A 16,462-nucleotide genomic window follows, 5' to 3' on the forward strand; every position below is an offset into this window, starting at 1 on the left:
TGTATATTCCCAGGCAGACTTGAATCTGTGTAGGGCTGGATCAACCAACTATCCCGGAGGGAGAAAAAAGAAATTGTATGAAGGGAAAAAAAAAAGTTGGAGGTGCATCTGCAGTGGATATGTTTGTGAGCATAACACTGCAAGTTATATAAAGATGAGGCATGTGTTTGTGTTGATAGAGTGCAGGCAGTTCTGCTGTGGTGAAATGTGAAACAGAAAGAGTGAAAACGGATCAGCATGTGTGTAGAAATCAGGCAGGTTTACAAGGTGTGTTCTGTCAGGCTTGACCTGGGCAGGATACTGCCACAGAGTCAACGTCTTTGCATGTGTGTTTAAATCCATGCATATCTACCTGCTCCCTTTTTTTCTATTTAATTGGCCCAAATCTGCCAACCGCTGAAGCTGGTACCTTGGACCCTCGGTGTGGCCCCAAGGGAGACAGGGAACATGAAGTGACTCACTAAACCAGGACCCTCTCTCACACACATACACCTGCCCAACAGTCTCAGCTCTATGTTGAAGTAAAAACAGGCAAAAATACAAGAGCTGAATAAAAAAAAAAAACCTTAATACAATTCTAACATGTCATTGAAATTTTATGTGATCATCACATTTGTGAAGAGAAAATATATGAAAAATCTAAAGTGTGCCATGTTTTCTGTGTGTAGCTCCTTTTACACCTTAAATACGTTTAATAATATCCATCCAACAATTAACTTTAAAAGTTTGTATGTTACTATTGTTGAAATGAAAGAATCTGACTTTTATGGAAGAGTGACTGGAGCTAAGTCGCTGAAAGAGAACCTCCTGTTTATAGTTTTCATCAACCTACGTAGAGGGCACACCAAAAAAGTAGAAGGTACTGTGGTCAGATTACTCGAAAAGTTAAATTTCTAGATTTCAAGCACAAAAAACTGACAACGCATTACCTTCAATTTATCAACAGTGAAGCGTGGTGGTGGCAGTTTTATACCACGAGGATCTTTGTTCATCAGAGAAGGAGATTCACCTTCCTGTAGGACAACAACTCCAGACACACAGTAGGGATGACAAAAAGAAATATTTTAGATCCAATTTAGATGTATGTGTTAAAATGTTCTAGTCAAAGCACAGCCCCAAATCCAATCTGACTATGAATTTATCTGCATGTATGTTTTCCCTTCAACCTGATTGGAGAGGATTGCAACAAACTTCTCGTCTGTGGATGTAGAAAGCTAGTAGAAAAAACAAACCAGTTGTAAGTGCAGAAAAATATGGTTCACAACACATGGACTCTATAGATGGCTGAGAAAAAGCAACAACTTTTTTTAATAGAACATATTTCCTAGTAAAATATATCACAACACGCACTACTATGGGATCCCCACCCACCCCTAAAAAGTCCATCTTGTACAGTTTTGTATCAAGTATTTCCACAGAGTTTTTGAAACTAATTACATGCACACTAATGAAAATTCTAACCTGTACCATAATTATATCACATAACTCAATCCCAGGTATTCATTTGCGTTTTTATTTTAACTCCTTTTTTTTTATCTTATTCCTCTGGTCTGTTGCTGTTAGTTTTATTTTCTGTGCTCCCACAGCACCTGCTTTGTATCCAGTTATTTACTCCCTCAGAGTTTACATACTCCCTGAAGTTTTTCCTTGCTGGATACCTGTTTTCTTTTATCAACTGTGATTTGCTTAGTTTTGCTCTGTCTTTGTTCCCATTTGGCATTAAACTTTGTGTTTGCTTATTTCTTTGCCAGACTTCCTGCAACAGGAGATTTCATTTTGTCTTATGTTTCAGTAAATATGTTTTTTTTTTCTTCCCTCCACTGCCTCCTGTATAGGGTTTGCATTTAGATGGACACCAGGATACAAAACAGTGCCTTACTAAAAACTGTGCCTTACTAAAAGATTCACATCCCTTGAACATTTGCACATCAACAGGCAACAATCGCATATTTTAGACTACCAGACCTTACAATGCATTCTCAATTAGACTAAGGTTTGATGTTGACTAGGCCATTTTATGCTTTATGCTTAACTATTTTTCTTTTATTTAAAATTTACTCTTTTTCTTTTGGTTCATACTAATGTTTAACAAGATGTTTAACCCCCAAAGTAATATTCTATGATGTTGTGTGAAAATCTTTGATCAACTATCAAACAAAAGGATGCATAGCTTTATAATGGTTTGATGAGGACTGATAAACCCCTATATGCTCATTAGTTCTTGACTAAGTGGGAACAAAACAAACGGCAATGCCTAGACATGAAATGTAGGTCCAAATTGGCAGTAGGGCCAAACTAAGCTGAAATGAAAATAAAACTCTTACACCCTTCTCCAGCTGTTACATCTGTGGTGCATCCATCTTCCTTTGAGCTTGTTTTTGAGTTTCTGACACAGGAAAAATATTACTGGCAAAGGTAAGAAGATATTCAATTAAAAAGCAAGAAATTATGGAAGTTAACAGGAGGCCATCTGTAGAAAGGCTGATACATACTCAGCAGCAGGATATGGATCTCTAATGCACATTACGCTCTATATGCAGCGGAGATCTTAGAAATTTAAAATGAATCCTATGAACAGGCCGATCTATGCAGCAAAACATCTAAGACAAAAAAACTTATTTTACTTAATTTTTTTTGGGACATTCCGTTATCTTTTCTCTTTCATTGGCAAGAATATATTTCACACTGAACATACCTCTTAGTAATGAATGTGGCTCTAGCTTCCAAACCTGACATAAGGTGTTGTATTAAACTGTATGGCTGCAAATGTGATCTGAAATGAGACATCTGCTGTGTTTACAGGGAACAACGGCACAAATGAGCGAAAGGAGTGCAGAACCTCCGCTGCAGAACGAACTTTGATAACTGCTGACTGCAAGTTTAAATCAAGGAGCGGCAGCGAGAGCCAAGAGAGCCGATCACCCTGCCAGGGAGACTAAAATATTTGATAGATGTCCTAATGATAATACCAGCCACATTACTGCTTGCCAGCAGGGATAACTGTTCGATTACACATGACTCAGCACAGCTTTAAGTCTCACTGGCAAAGATATTGTTTTGCTGCAAAAAAACCCTTATATAATAACTCAAAAAATAGTTGAAATTATATAAGCTAGCAGAGAGAGAGGCGTTGACTTTTCTTCTTGGATCAGAGGCTTGGGACCGATTGCTGGCAGATGATGGAGAGAAAGTGTGAGAAAGAAAAGAATTTACACAATGATTCAGCAACGTTGAAGTCAAACAGGAGGCTTGTGGCCACAGAGCTCAAAATGACAACGCCAACAGGGAGGAGACTTCAAAATGAAAACAGCAGGAAAGAACCTGGGTTTGTTTCCATTTGAGGACAGATAGAGGAAAAAGAAAATTAAAACTGGTGAAGCAATAATAAATATTCTGAAAACAGCAGAGGCACTGCGACTTGACAACAAAACAGACAAAAGCTGCTGCGCCAACATTTTGTTCAAAACTAAGATAACAACATTATAACACTAGAGTTACAGTAAGGAGCTAGAGTTGCCACTGCTTTTTGTGAAACTAAACCACAGGGTCACACAGGGAAAGTCCTTTGGACCAATAACGTTACAATTTGTGGAGCTGAAGAAGTAAAGGGGTAACAGGACATCGGCTGTGTACATGTTTGATGGATATGTTTTAATAAACTGAAAATGACTTAAGGAAACTCGGTAACCTGGGAGATGATTCCACAAACAGAACGCAGATTACACCGGCTTGAACACAACAGAAACTAAAGCCCAATCAGGATCAGAATAAACAATGTTTTTATACATAAATATTATTAAGGGGGAGAGAAATCTATCCAAATCAACCCTGCACTTTTTCAAAAGTCTGCTTTGGTACTCTGCACTTTTATTGTCCAAAAGCAATGTTACCCTACGGTATGCAGACAATATACATGTATAGGGTCTGCATATCTGTTGTCAATATAGGGCCCTAGATACTCTACCATATCTGTCTATAAATCCAGATGACGCTAACCATTATATTACAGGAATGTCTTGAAGACATAAAAACCTGGATGACTCTTAACTTTCTGCTTCTGAATGCAGACAAAACAGAAGTTATAGTCTTTGGATCAGAGTCTTTGAAAAAGAAGCTGAATAGTCAGTAACTTCATTTGGATGGGATTAAACTGATCTCAGATTAAAAAAAAGTAAATAATCTTGGTGTTATGTTGTGTTATGAGGACCTGTCATTTAAATAGCATATCAAAGAGGTTTCAAGAATTTCCTTCATTCATCTACTGAATATTGCTAAAATCAGAATTGTCAATTCAATTCAATTCAATTCAATTCAATTCTTTATTAAGGGATAGCCCCTTGAGATGATCCATCTCGTTTTCGAGGGGGTCCCAAGAACAACAGAGACAAACAATACACACAGTCACACATCCATACCAAAGCTCTTCATCACTACAAGCTAAACAGTCCAACATCTCTACACAAATATATTTATGCAGGTAAACAAACAAATAGAAAATNGTTTGGTCTGAAACCTGATTGCATCTCAGAAAGGACAGAGAAGTCATTGACATATTTAAACAATCGCTTAAAAATAATTTTTTCAAATATTTTTGCCACAGTATTAATAATTGAAATTGGTCTATAGTTCTGTCCTGTCCAAGGGTACTGTACAGTGGTCCAGGGGCACATTGGTATGTATGAGTCAAATGCAGAAGAAAAGAAATGTTTGGGATTACAAAATAAGATAAAAAAGAAGTTTATCTACTCTGAATTAAAAGAAGAGAGAGTTTAACTATAAAGTTAATCCTTTGGACGGATTGGACGGTTCGATGTTAAAAGAAAGGTGTTATAAAATCGAACTTCACCTTTTGGTTTGGTGAAACTCTGATTACCTGATATTAAGTGTTTTTTTTTTGTTTTGTTTTGAAGATGCTGCACTGAGAAAAATAATGCAACCGTTTTTTGGCATTAGTATTTAATTAATATTTAGTTACTCTAACACTGAGGTCTTCAACAGGGGTCCGTGACCCCTAGGGGGTCCACTGAGATACTGCATGGGGGTCACGAAAGTTTTGGTTGATTAGACCTTTGTTTTTACATTCGCCCCTGCAAGTTTTTCCAATGATTGAAATGTCTTTAAATACACATTAACCTGAATTTAACACACAGTAGTAAACAGATAAATGGAGGCAGAAGATGTCTTTCAGTCATCAATGCACACATTCAGTGACACACAGAAGCTCTTTCATACTGGGCGCCGTTTCATTCACAACACCTGTCCCACCAATGAGGAATTCGAACCAGAAATACTTTAATAATCCCAGCGTGAAATTACTTTTGCTACATTACTCCATTTGTAAAAGAGTGAATATAGGACCAGTTTTATATAAAACAATTTCATACAATATATGTAATTAGGGGATCCCCGCTCCATCTCGCCATCAGTTTGGGGGTCCTTGGCCTGGAGAACTTTGAAGACCCCTGCTTTATCACATTTTTTTCATGTTAGCGGGGTAGGGCATAAAACAATTGTGTTTAAGTAACTAAATATGATTAAATAGATGACAAAAAATGTTGCATTATTCCTTTCAGTGTAACAGAGTAAGCTATAGCAGGTTAACAGTTGAAAAAGATATTTTTTTATAGCTATTTTTTCTCTCATTACTTGAGGTTACTGTAAGTCACGCTTCCCTGTTTCTGTTGTACTATAGGTAGGGTTACCAAAAATAATGTCTATTTGCCCAAGGCCAGAATAATAAAACAGAGAAGATTGTATATCATTCTGTGAATCATGGGTAGGCCTAAGTGGTGGATCTTTATTTTAAACTATATGACCTGGGTCAAACCTTTAATGAGCTTCTCAAAATACCCTGCTGGCATTTGGGCCATTTCTGATTCAGGTTTGTAGGCCACTTTACTCTCACACCTGTGTTTTCAACTCTGCCAGCAGATGTTCTATGCGCTGAGATCAAGGATTTATGAAGGGTACTTCAACACATTGACTTTCTTGTGTTGTATACATTGGCGCTTTGATTCACTGTTTATCTAGAAGATCCTTTGTAACCATACGTACCCTTTCTGGGTCATGTCTGAAGATGCTGCCTGTTCGTTTTTTTGTGTCCTGTTATTGCCAATGTAGCTTTTGGAGTTGATGTCTCAGAGCTTTGCTTTCACAAGCAGGCCATTATGACTGTTGCCATAAGGTTCTGCTTGATACCTGTATATTAAACTTCATTAAACATTATTTGGGCATTAAAAATCTTGGAAAGGGAGTGAGCAAGAGGGGATAAGAACTAAGGAGAGAGAGCTAGAGACAGAACATAAATAGAGACATGAAAAGAGAGAAAATTAAACAACACAGCAAAAATAGAGAACACAGAGGATATACAGTAACTCCCAGAAGTCTATTCCATACCTGTATGAGACGAGAGGAACAAAAAATAGAGATAATAACAGCAAAAAGAACACAACAGACAACCAAAGTAAACTTTAAAGAAAGTTTTAAGATTGGCTGGTATCCTTTCAATGTGTGTCAGGGTCAGATCCTATGGTGATTACACTATATTAATCATTGTGGTATACAGTATATCGGTAGCTGCAGCTTAGTATTTAAGATTAGTATGTATCTGTGAACACTAGGGGTCTGTCTCACCAGGCAGGTTTAACGACCTCAGAGTCAAATCCACAACTCTAAATTGATGTAGCCTAAAGTCGGAGACTCTGAGTTTTTGGTTTCACAACAGCTGCTATGAATTAGTTCAATCAGAGAACTAATTCTAATTCGTAACTAATTCATATGTCCACTCAAGTATGAAAACCAATTATCAGTGGAATACCGATTCAACAAGTCACCATGACAACACACAACAGGAAATGCCTATTTCACCCTACTGGAACTAAAGATTTTAATGCAGAAATGCAAAAGAGAAGAATTTAATAAAAACGGAGAATGTGTTTAAAAAACAGAGAAATATTGCTAAAGCTAAAGGAGAGGAAGGTGGCGAAGGAGAAGATTGTTGCTCGAGTTAATGCTTAAGTTTTTATGAAGTGGGCTATGGCAGACTGTTTTTAAATTTATTAGAAGCCCTCTCCTGCCATTTGTAGATCATTAAAATAAGATTTTTACTGATGAAAATCATACTCTTAGACCTACTTCCACTTCTAAATAAAAATTTTTTTTTGTAGCAGAAACAAAATTTCAGAGAGTAAAAAAAAAAAAGTTGTACTAGTAAGAATTAAGTTTTATATATCTAGAAATGTTTACACATTTTAAGTGGCCGTGTTTACATTCATCAGCTTGACTGAAAATGTACTTATGATATCTAAAAAAACATTTTTTTCGTAGTTAAAATAATGACCAGTACTATTATCTTGGTAATGCCTCATTATCAAGAGGCACCCCAGATCACTGGGATACAAGGAGGGCAGACATAGGGATGCACCCACCAGAGAACAGAAGATGAGAGGACCCGGAGCCTGACCCCAAACCCCAAAAGGGGCCCAGTCCATGAGGTGCCCGACCCAGGAGGCCATAGTGTCTAAGTCCCAAGGGGCCGTGGCACTCAACAAAGATGCACACAGATGCAGACACTATACATATTCTTACAGTAACCCTAAATACCATATCCTCCTGGATCTGAGGGCAACAGAACCACAGATCCCAGCATTCCCCCACAAGCTGCCTGTTTTGTCAACCAGTTTATCATGTTTTTGTTGCTTTTGCCATTTTATGGACTGTTCTTTGAAATAACGAAGGGTTTTAAACAGGCAGGACAAGTCAAATATAATCAAAAACCAGCAAAAACGGCATTGAATCTGGTGTATTCACAACAAAAACAACTTGTAAAGGACCTTCTAAAAGCATTCATAAGGATTTCTAACTTTAAAAAGTCACTTTTTCCTCCATTTTCAATGTATGCTAATAATTATGGTACTTTAAATGTCAATATTTGACCTGTGTGTGCTTTTAGGGTGAAGCACTAGAGGTTCTGCAGAGGTCAAGGAGGACACTACGATGGGAGAGCCATAGAGAGGACACTGCTGGGCAGATCTAGATGAAACAATCAGAGGAATCACCGACATGATTCCTGCATTTACACCAGCTTACAAGTGCAATCTGCACACAGAAAGGCATGCGTGCCCAAGAACACAATGTCCCTAATGCATCAAAGAGCATACAATCAATTAGTGAAGCACCAAATTTAGGAGGTGTGGTCTCTGTGCTCAGCTCCTTTCTTGGCCCCTTTAATCTTCATCCAGATGAGAAGCACCTGGAGGCATAGGTACTGTAGCTGCTTCTGCAGGAAACCCAGTCAGCTAATATTAGATGGCTGCAGACGCTGAGCTGACGAGGAGCTGGGGACCACATGAAACGTCTTTTGATGGCTAAACCAAGTAGTGAGAAGTGAGCCGGATGGAACCCCCGGGATGACAGGAACTGAGAGCTCTTTATCTCTTCATTTTCTTAGAAGTGATTCATCTAAGAAATATGGATATTGTTTTGGATCACAAAAAAACAGAAAAGCATGAATCTGTACTCACTCTCTGTAATTCTATTCAGCTAAATAACTGTCATACTATGTCAATTACATATCAAAAATATGTTTTTTTTTTATTATTATTATTTATGGAAAACACATTAAATCAAGCAGGAAATAAAGAAATCACGTCTTGTTCCTGCTTGTTAACCAGAGGAAACCTCAGATCAACTTTCCTGTAACTGTATTCAAATTTTTTTTTTTTTTATGACATTAAATGTCACCCAAAGCTGCTCCAGGTTTTATAGCTGTTTGTAGCTTAACTGACTAAGGTTTTAACTTCAAGACTCTGGATCTATTTATGAACATATTTTTTCTCTCTATTTAAAAATAAAAATCAATATCCAAGGGAGAAAGTTGATATAAAACCCAACCTGAAAAGATTTAGACCACACTACAGATTTGGCAAAATGTAAAGAGAAAAACCAAAACAAAACAGTTGAAAAAGCAATAAAAAGACAGTGTCATCATCTTAGCAATGTTGTCTGGTCTGATTACTGATTTCACACACCTACTTAGCTCCGCCCAGTTCTCATTAACCGATTATTGAATCCACCTGCGTTAGTCCCTTTATATCCAGCCTTCAGACCAGTCATAAGTTCCAGATTATTATGAGCCATGTGGGGAGTCTTACTCTTTCGTGTTTTGTGTTCTGACTACCTGATTCATTCTTTCTCTCAACCTCTGAGCCTGCCTGTTTCAGTCTGATCTGTTTGCCTGATCTGTCTTCTGACTCCTGCCTGATCTCAGTCTGCTTATGTACCAACCAGAAACATTTCCCGACTATTGAGTCTGCCTGCCTTCGTCCAGCCTGTCATCCCCATTGGGTATGGAACCTGGAACTCTGACCTGACTCTGTTTTGGATTCTCCTTTGGCACCTCATTGTATCTCTTACCTCCTGATTCTGAGAACCAATCACGTCTCCGACATTGGCATTGGCTTTGCCCTTTGGATAATCCTGCTTAAATCCGTCTGCTTGGTTCTGATCTCCTGCCTGTCCTCTGACCTCCCATGCAACTGCGTCTGGGACTGGCCGTGTGGTAACCACTGCGCTGCATTGCCAGCCAGCCTGAACAACCCTTTACCTCTGGACTTAGACTGAACTTTAAGACCAGGTAAGTGAATCTCATTTGTGGTCATCCACTTCCAGAGAGAGAGGTGCTCACTAACCTTACTGTATGTCTCAACCTGCAGAGACATCTGAGAAATCTGTTTGTCCACCTCAAATTAATGGATCTTTCTGTTATGAGTTCTTACATGGCATATTGTATTTACACTGATTATTAAAAGTACAGATTTCATTGGTTTAATGTTGAAAGAAAGTTGACTTGGAAAAGTTTTCCTTCTATTTGTTAGTATTATTTCTAAATTCTATTTTTGTTTTAACCAGATTTTTCCTTTAATGTTATATTTTGTCGGTCTTATCAGCCAATTCTCTAAGTAACTCAGTCCTTGATGAGCTATATTGCCGAACACATTTCTACTCTTACTTGAACAATTCTTTTGGATGGACACATTTTACATCACTTCTGTAAAATTATGTTTTGAAGTACTGCCACTCTAAAATGTGTCCCCATTTTCTGTACAAATATAAAGTCACCTCAGACACAGCTTTAGGACGCCTTTTTAGTACACAACTAATGGGAAAATCCCACCTGGAATATTGGGTGAGATATCGCCACTGCAATATCTCAATGGACTACAGACACTATATAAGAATAGTATACCTCATTCTATATTATTTATATTTTTAGTTCAATTATTTCTATTTTTAGCCCAAGATAATACTTATTGATCTATGACATTATTAGAGGTGGAAAAAATGTGTACTTTTTGTTTTTGTTATCCATGAACTTTTGATGTTAGTTCAAAGTGATTTTGAAGAGAGAGCTGTTGAACGTTTCCAGAAAACTTAAATGGCGTCAGAAAATAGTCATATTATAATACAGAAATGACTTCAAATCAAAATTGTTGCATGGCTACATCAGTCCTCAGACCCTGTTAAAAACTATAGGGGTGAAAGAGAAGTGTTTGTTTCCTCAGAGAGTCAACTTGGTTTACCTTGGGATTAAAGTTACTAAGTGCTCTGAGGTTAAACAAATAAGTGTACTTCGCCTATACAGTAGAAGAAATGTAAGGTAGAAAGGTCAGAAATAAGCCTTGCTGCAATGTATAGTACAGAACTGAAGTTCCTGCCAACATTGAGGTGCCAATGCTTGATCTCTAATTCTGTCTAATCAATTAAACTGTTTAAAAAAATATATATTAAACTAAAGCAAACTATGTAGTCCACTGATTGGTTGACTTTTGTCTTAAAGTTCTTTTTTTCTTCATCCCTCTTAGTTACCTTTCTTTAAACTGCTCACTTTGCTGAAGGGCATACAGTATCTGCAGACAGACATCGACTGGATGCTTTCAGCTAAAGTCAATACAGACATGAAAAGGTCTTTCTCGCTGTACAGAACACTGTGGCCTCAATGTCAATGTCACATCCAATCTTTTGTCTTTTTGTCCTGAACTTACAGAGACGTGCCGACTAAAAGACTTATTCAAAACATTTTTGTTTGAAAATTCGAGTCTAATGAGTTTGAGAATTAGTTTATTTCAAGGATTCAAGCTCCTATTTCATCATAATTGATTGCAAACGGAGTGGTGGACCATTTTCACAAACTTGCTTTTTATTCTTTCTTGGATTTTCTTTAAAGGGTGTTTCCTCTTTTTCAAGCATTTTTTTTTTTTTTGACAACTAACGGAAATTAAATTTTTTAATTTAGGCACATAACAAAAGTTTAACTCAACTTAAGTGAAAACATATGGAGGTTTTATTTAACATAATAAGTCCTGATATCACCCTAAACTTTAAGCTTCACTAACTTTGGCAGAAGTAGACGTGAACCATTTAGGATGAGATTTGGTAAAAGGAGGAGGCCTCAGGGCTTATGACTATTTAGTCTATTCTCTGTATTATGATTGGGTCATCCTAGTTTAGACTGCCTAGTTTTCGTAAAGTTTGTTTACACATAACTACTTGCAGCTTAACAGAACTCTTGAGATAAAACCCAATAACCTCTTTATTTCCTTTAGATGTGAATAATTCATAATCAAGTTACGTTCAAAATTATGAAAGACAAGCTTTCTTCATTTAATTCATTTATACTTTCAATGTGTAAGGCTCTTAGCAAATATTTCATCTTTCAAAATGTAAAACATCCTTTTATTCTTTGGGTAAAAACTGGTCTGATCACACATTTCACACACTTGCTAAGCTCCGCCCAGTTCTTATGACCCGCTCATCTTATCCACCTGTATCAGTCACTATTTAAACAGCCTTCAGACCAGTCATCAGAACCAGATTTTTTTTAGGCCTTTGGTGAGACTTATTTCAGCGTTCTTGTGCTCTGACTACCTAATCCTGAGCTGTTCTGCCTCTCAACCTCTGAGCCTGTCTGTTCGCATCTGATCTGTTTCCCCGACCTGTCTTGTGACTCCTGCCTGATTTCTGCCTGCTTGTGTACCGACCAGAACCGTTTCCTGACCACTGAGCCTGCCTGTCCTCATCCAGCCTGTAAGTTGTACCGTTTACTGTACCTGGAACTGTGACCTGACTCTGTCCTTGATTCCCCTTCAGCACCTCACCGTATCTCTGACCTCCCGGCTCTGACAACTGACCACACGACTGACATCGGCTTTGGCTTCGCCCTCCGGATCTTCCTGCCTACATTCGTCAGCCTGGTTCTGATCTCCTGACCTCCGATACATCAGTGTCTGAGACTCTCTGTGTGGAGACCGCCTCGTCGCATTGGCAATAAGCCGTCTGGAACCATCCTCTCTCTCTGGATTCGGACTGAACTATGAGACCAGAGCTTCCTGCCTTAGACGCCAATGCCACTTACTCCAATTCTGTGATCATAAACGCTCTTAGAAACGAACAGAGATAATTAGAAATAGTAAAAAATATGGAAACCAAACCGTTTTCTACAGTAGACTTGTTTCCAAACTTATTAGAAATTAGGAAATATAAAAGGAAATTCGTAATTGTTGTATACTCTACACACTGCAAAGAAACAAGGTTTAACACCACAGCTTTCAAATGCTGAAATCTGTTTTACTCCCAAATTATGGAACATGTTTGATATTTAATATAGTGAGAGTTGTCGACTAAGGCAAATAATTTATATACATTTATTATCGTTTCTATTGCTTAATTCTGCATCATTCTTGTTTTACACCTAATTTTAGCACAAGAACAAGAAAACATAAATTCAGAAAAATGTATGATGGTAATTGGTCATAGGTCTTTCATGCTGAATCTTTGAGCATCTCCTTAATGCTTAGAGGCTCTTTCTTTTGTGTTCTTGCTTTGTTTTCTGAATACCTTTAGTCATCTCTCCCCTCTTAGATTTGGAGCAAGGCAGTGACAGCCAATAGTTAACACACTTCTAAGCTGCTTGGCCATTTCCTTTCCTCTGTACATGTGCCTCAATCTTTCCTTTGCTATCACCTATTTTTTCACATTTGGTTCCTGTGTATTTTGCCCCATACTGTGACAAGTTTGTTTCCTGCTTCACTGGCTTCTTTTTTTTTTTTTTTTTTACTGAAGTTGTTGGTCTAGCTGAACCATATTATTTCTCATCCATCTGCCTTTCTATGTAGCTCTAACACAAATCTGCACTTTATTAGAAACTTGATGTTCTTTTTGCAGAAAAACACTTTAAGTGAACAGGGTGGATTTCAAAGCTGAGGGAAAACTTTCAACATCTAAACAAGAAGACGGGCAAAAAGTATTGGAGCTGTCAGAGAGCACCGGGATCGCCGACCTCCATCAGGGACCTCAGGCTCTACAAAACAGACAGGAAAGGCTATCCACCTATGTTTCAACAGCTCTGAGCCTCTGTAGCTCAGAGGATGGGAGGATAGATGGCGGAGAAGATGTAGTGATTGCAGGTGGGAAAAGTGCTGCACAAACAGAGAGTTGCTTCAGAGTAAAAAGCTGTCAGACTGTCTCTCAGAGTGTCAGTTCCTCACAGACCAGCGAGGCTGAACTGAATCAACCCCTGAAGACTTAAACCTGCAGCATCAAGGCTGCTTAATTCTTACCTTTTATAACTTGTGAATAATGTTGGGATTCTGAAGTCAACAGTAGATGAAAACCACAGAAATTCAAATTTCCCAGTTACAGCAAGAAGGTCCTGGTTTGTTGTCTGGTCTAGGTAATTTCTGTATGGAGTTTGCATTTTCTGCCTGTGTATGTGTGGGTTCTCTCCGGGTACCACAGCTTCCTCCCCCAGTCCAAACACAACTGTTAGGTTTACTGGTACGTCTAAATTGCACTTAGGTGTAAATGGTTGTATGTGTATGTTGCCCAGTGATGGACTGGCAACATGTTGAGTGTGTTCCTCCCTTTTAACCAGAGAATGCTGGAGGTAAGCTGATGGACAAACAGTAGGCGTTAGATGGATGGATAGCTCAGAGCCATTCTGTGGGGTAGTCAGAAACAGCTTTATTAGCTGAGGTGTATGCAGACAAACATGGGGTTCAACTGGTTTACCTATCATTGTAAAGATAATCATAAAAACATTTGGAGGGGAGAACAAACTTGTTTGTTTTCCTGTTAATTTGGAATACAGTATTTTACCAGAACAGAAAAACAAGGCGGAATATGAGCAAACTTGCATTATATAGATTTAAAAATTGTTATTTTATCATCGGAGGATGAGACCTTTTTTTTTAACAAATATGTGTCATATTCTAAACAGTTAGGGCCAGATCTTTAAAGGGTTTGCACATATTAAAACTTGTGCAAACTTCTTAGCATATGCAGAGCAGATCGGCAAAGTATTTAGCCTGTGCAACTCAGCAGACAGCGCATATAAACTTTGTCCTTGTGTGCCTTTATTATTATCCCCATATTCTAATGACCAAAACATGCAAAATCATGGGAGAAGACTATGCAAATGTAAACCCTTAACACACACAAAGCCATATTTAAAAACACTCTGCCCACAGTTTTTTTTTAATCATAAGCTAACCTTTGTTATTTTCATCCTTTTACTGTTGCTTGTAGCTCTTTGAAATACTATGTTAATTGCAACACTGCTAATAATTAATGTTATTGCTGCTAACTCCTCCCAGCCAGTAAGTGGTGTACTCATTCGTGCCCATTTCTATACTGTTAGCCAGCCAGTTGGCAGGTTCGTCTAGGCTTATCCTAACCAAACCAATCATTTAAATTACCAGTTCAGAAGAATCTCTGTGTGCTCAAAAGCTGACCGATGCTCATTCTCGTTTTGCTTTTTTTCAGAAGAGATTTTTTTCAAAGCTCTCTCAAAGCTCCTAGGACCTGACAAGACTTAAGCCCCACTCACATGACTTCAATTTACTACAATTCCATTAATGGCAATTCCTATTGGAGGAGAATCCTTTTATGTCGATTTAGTCATCATTATCAAAAGTAACTATTGGTATATTCAGGACCCTTACATCTTTTAAAACTATAATTTATAATTTATGCTGCAGAAAAAAATTATTTTATTCTGCACCACTGCAGACCTTGCGTGGCTGTATTGTTTTTGGAAAAATTAATCGTTGTGATGAAAAGCTGGTAGCTATGACCTTTAAAAATGATCATAATTATAATCTCCAACTAAAAGACTCAGAACTTGATCTTTTCCTTTATGGCCACCTTCAAACTGTAAGTAGCTCATGCAATCTGCTCATTTTAATACGGCGAAACCAAACCGGTTCTCACATCTTAACATTTGCTTGAGCAATGGTTGTAGATCACCTGCAAGCAATTCAGCTTTTATTTGAAATCTTTCAAGATCAAGCCCGTAGTGTCTAGGATGTGTGAGCAGTGCAGATTAGGCGAATTTAAGTCTAAAATGAGGCCTCTCTGCTGGTCGCTATTTTGAGTTACACAGACACAAAGCAGTAAAACAAGCCTGAGGACATAACCTATGTGAATTAATCAGAGATAAACAGTTTATTACTTTGAATCTCGGCTTTGTTGCTGCTTTCTCTCTTTCACCGCAGCTCACTCCCCTGTTGATTAAGTTACGAAAACCTTTTACAAGCTATCAGGAGATTAAACTCAGAGGGGCTGACTGAGAGAGACTAGAATTAAACTTAGAGAATATATATTAAAAAAAAAACAAGCACTTTTCAGTGCTGCAAACCTGCCCCTTATCCTCCTTTTGATGCTAAAAACATTTTTCTACTGCACATAGTTTAGGAAATAAATTATGATCCTGTTCAATTCAATTTAGCCTCTGATATCCCTGTTAGTTTTGATGGGAATTGATGAAGGGTACATTTTAAAGTGGCTTAAAAAAAAAAAACCTGCTTAGGTCAAAATATAGCTTATGTTTACATCTTTAGATGAAGGACATCATTAAAATGCTCATTAAAATGAACAACAGACAAGCAGGTAACAGGGAAAAAAACAAGCACAAAAAGGCTTTCAGTAAGTAAAAAGATTATCTATCTCTACCCTGTTGGTTAGTGCTGAAAGTGCAAAATTTTGGCACACATTTCTTCTAATTAATCTACACCATTAACTTAAAAACTTAAAGTGTTTTGAGGTATGTGTATACCATTCTTTCTAAAATATAGACTTTTCTTTAAAATACTTTAGTTACTTTTCTAGATACAGGCACAGACAATGCAGCAGCTTGTTGATGGATATCCTATTCCAGTGGTTTTATGAATTTTGAAACGAAAGTTGAATTATATAAACATATATAAAAGTATATAAAAAATAATGCACACTTTGAGCTTCACTTTTAGCTAACATGTGATCACCTCATCAAGATGTGACATTTCAGCAGCACTCTCGTATTGACTGAAACCAAAGCTGCATTACTTAATCAGGTGTATCAATCTTTTTTTTCTAGTTTTGCCGCAGCACAGTGTTTATTCAGTGTTTATAGATGTGTGCATGGCTC

The sequence above is a fragment of the Cyprinodon variegatus genome, unplaced genomic scaffold, assembly GCF_000732505.1.
Source record: "Cyprinodon variegatus isolate N-32 unplaced genomic scaffold, C_variegatus-1.0 Scaffold126, whole genome shotgun sequence".
Lineage (NCBI taxonomy): Eukaryota > Metazoa > Chordata > Actinopteri > Cyprinodontiformes > Cyprinodontidae > Cyprinodon > Cyprinodon variegatus.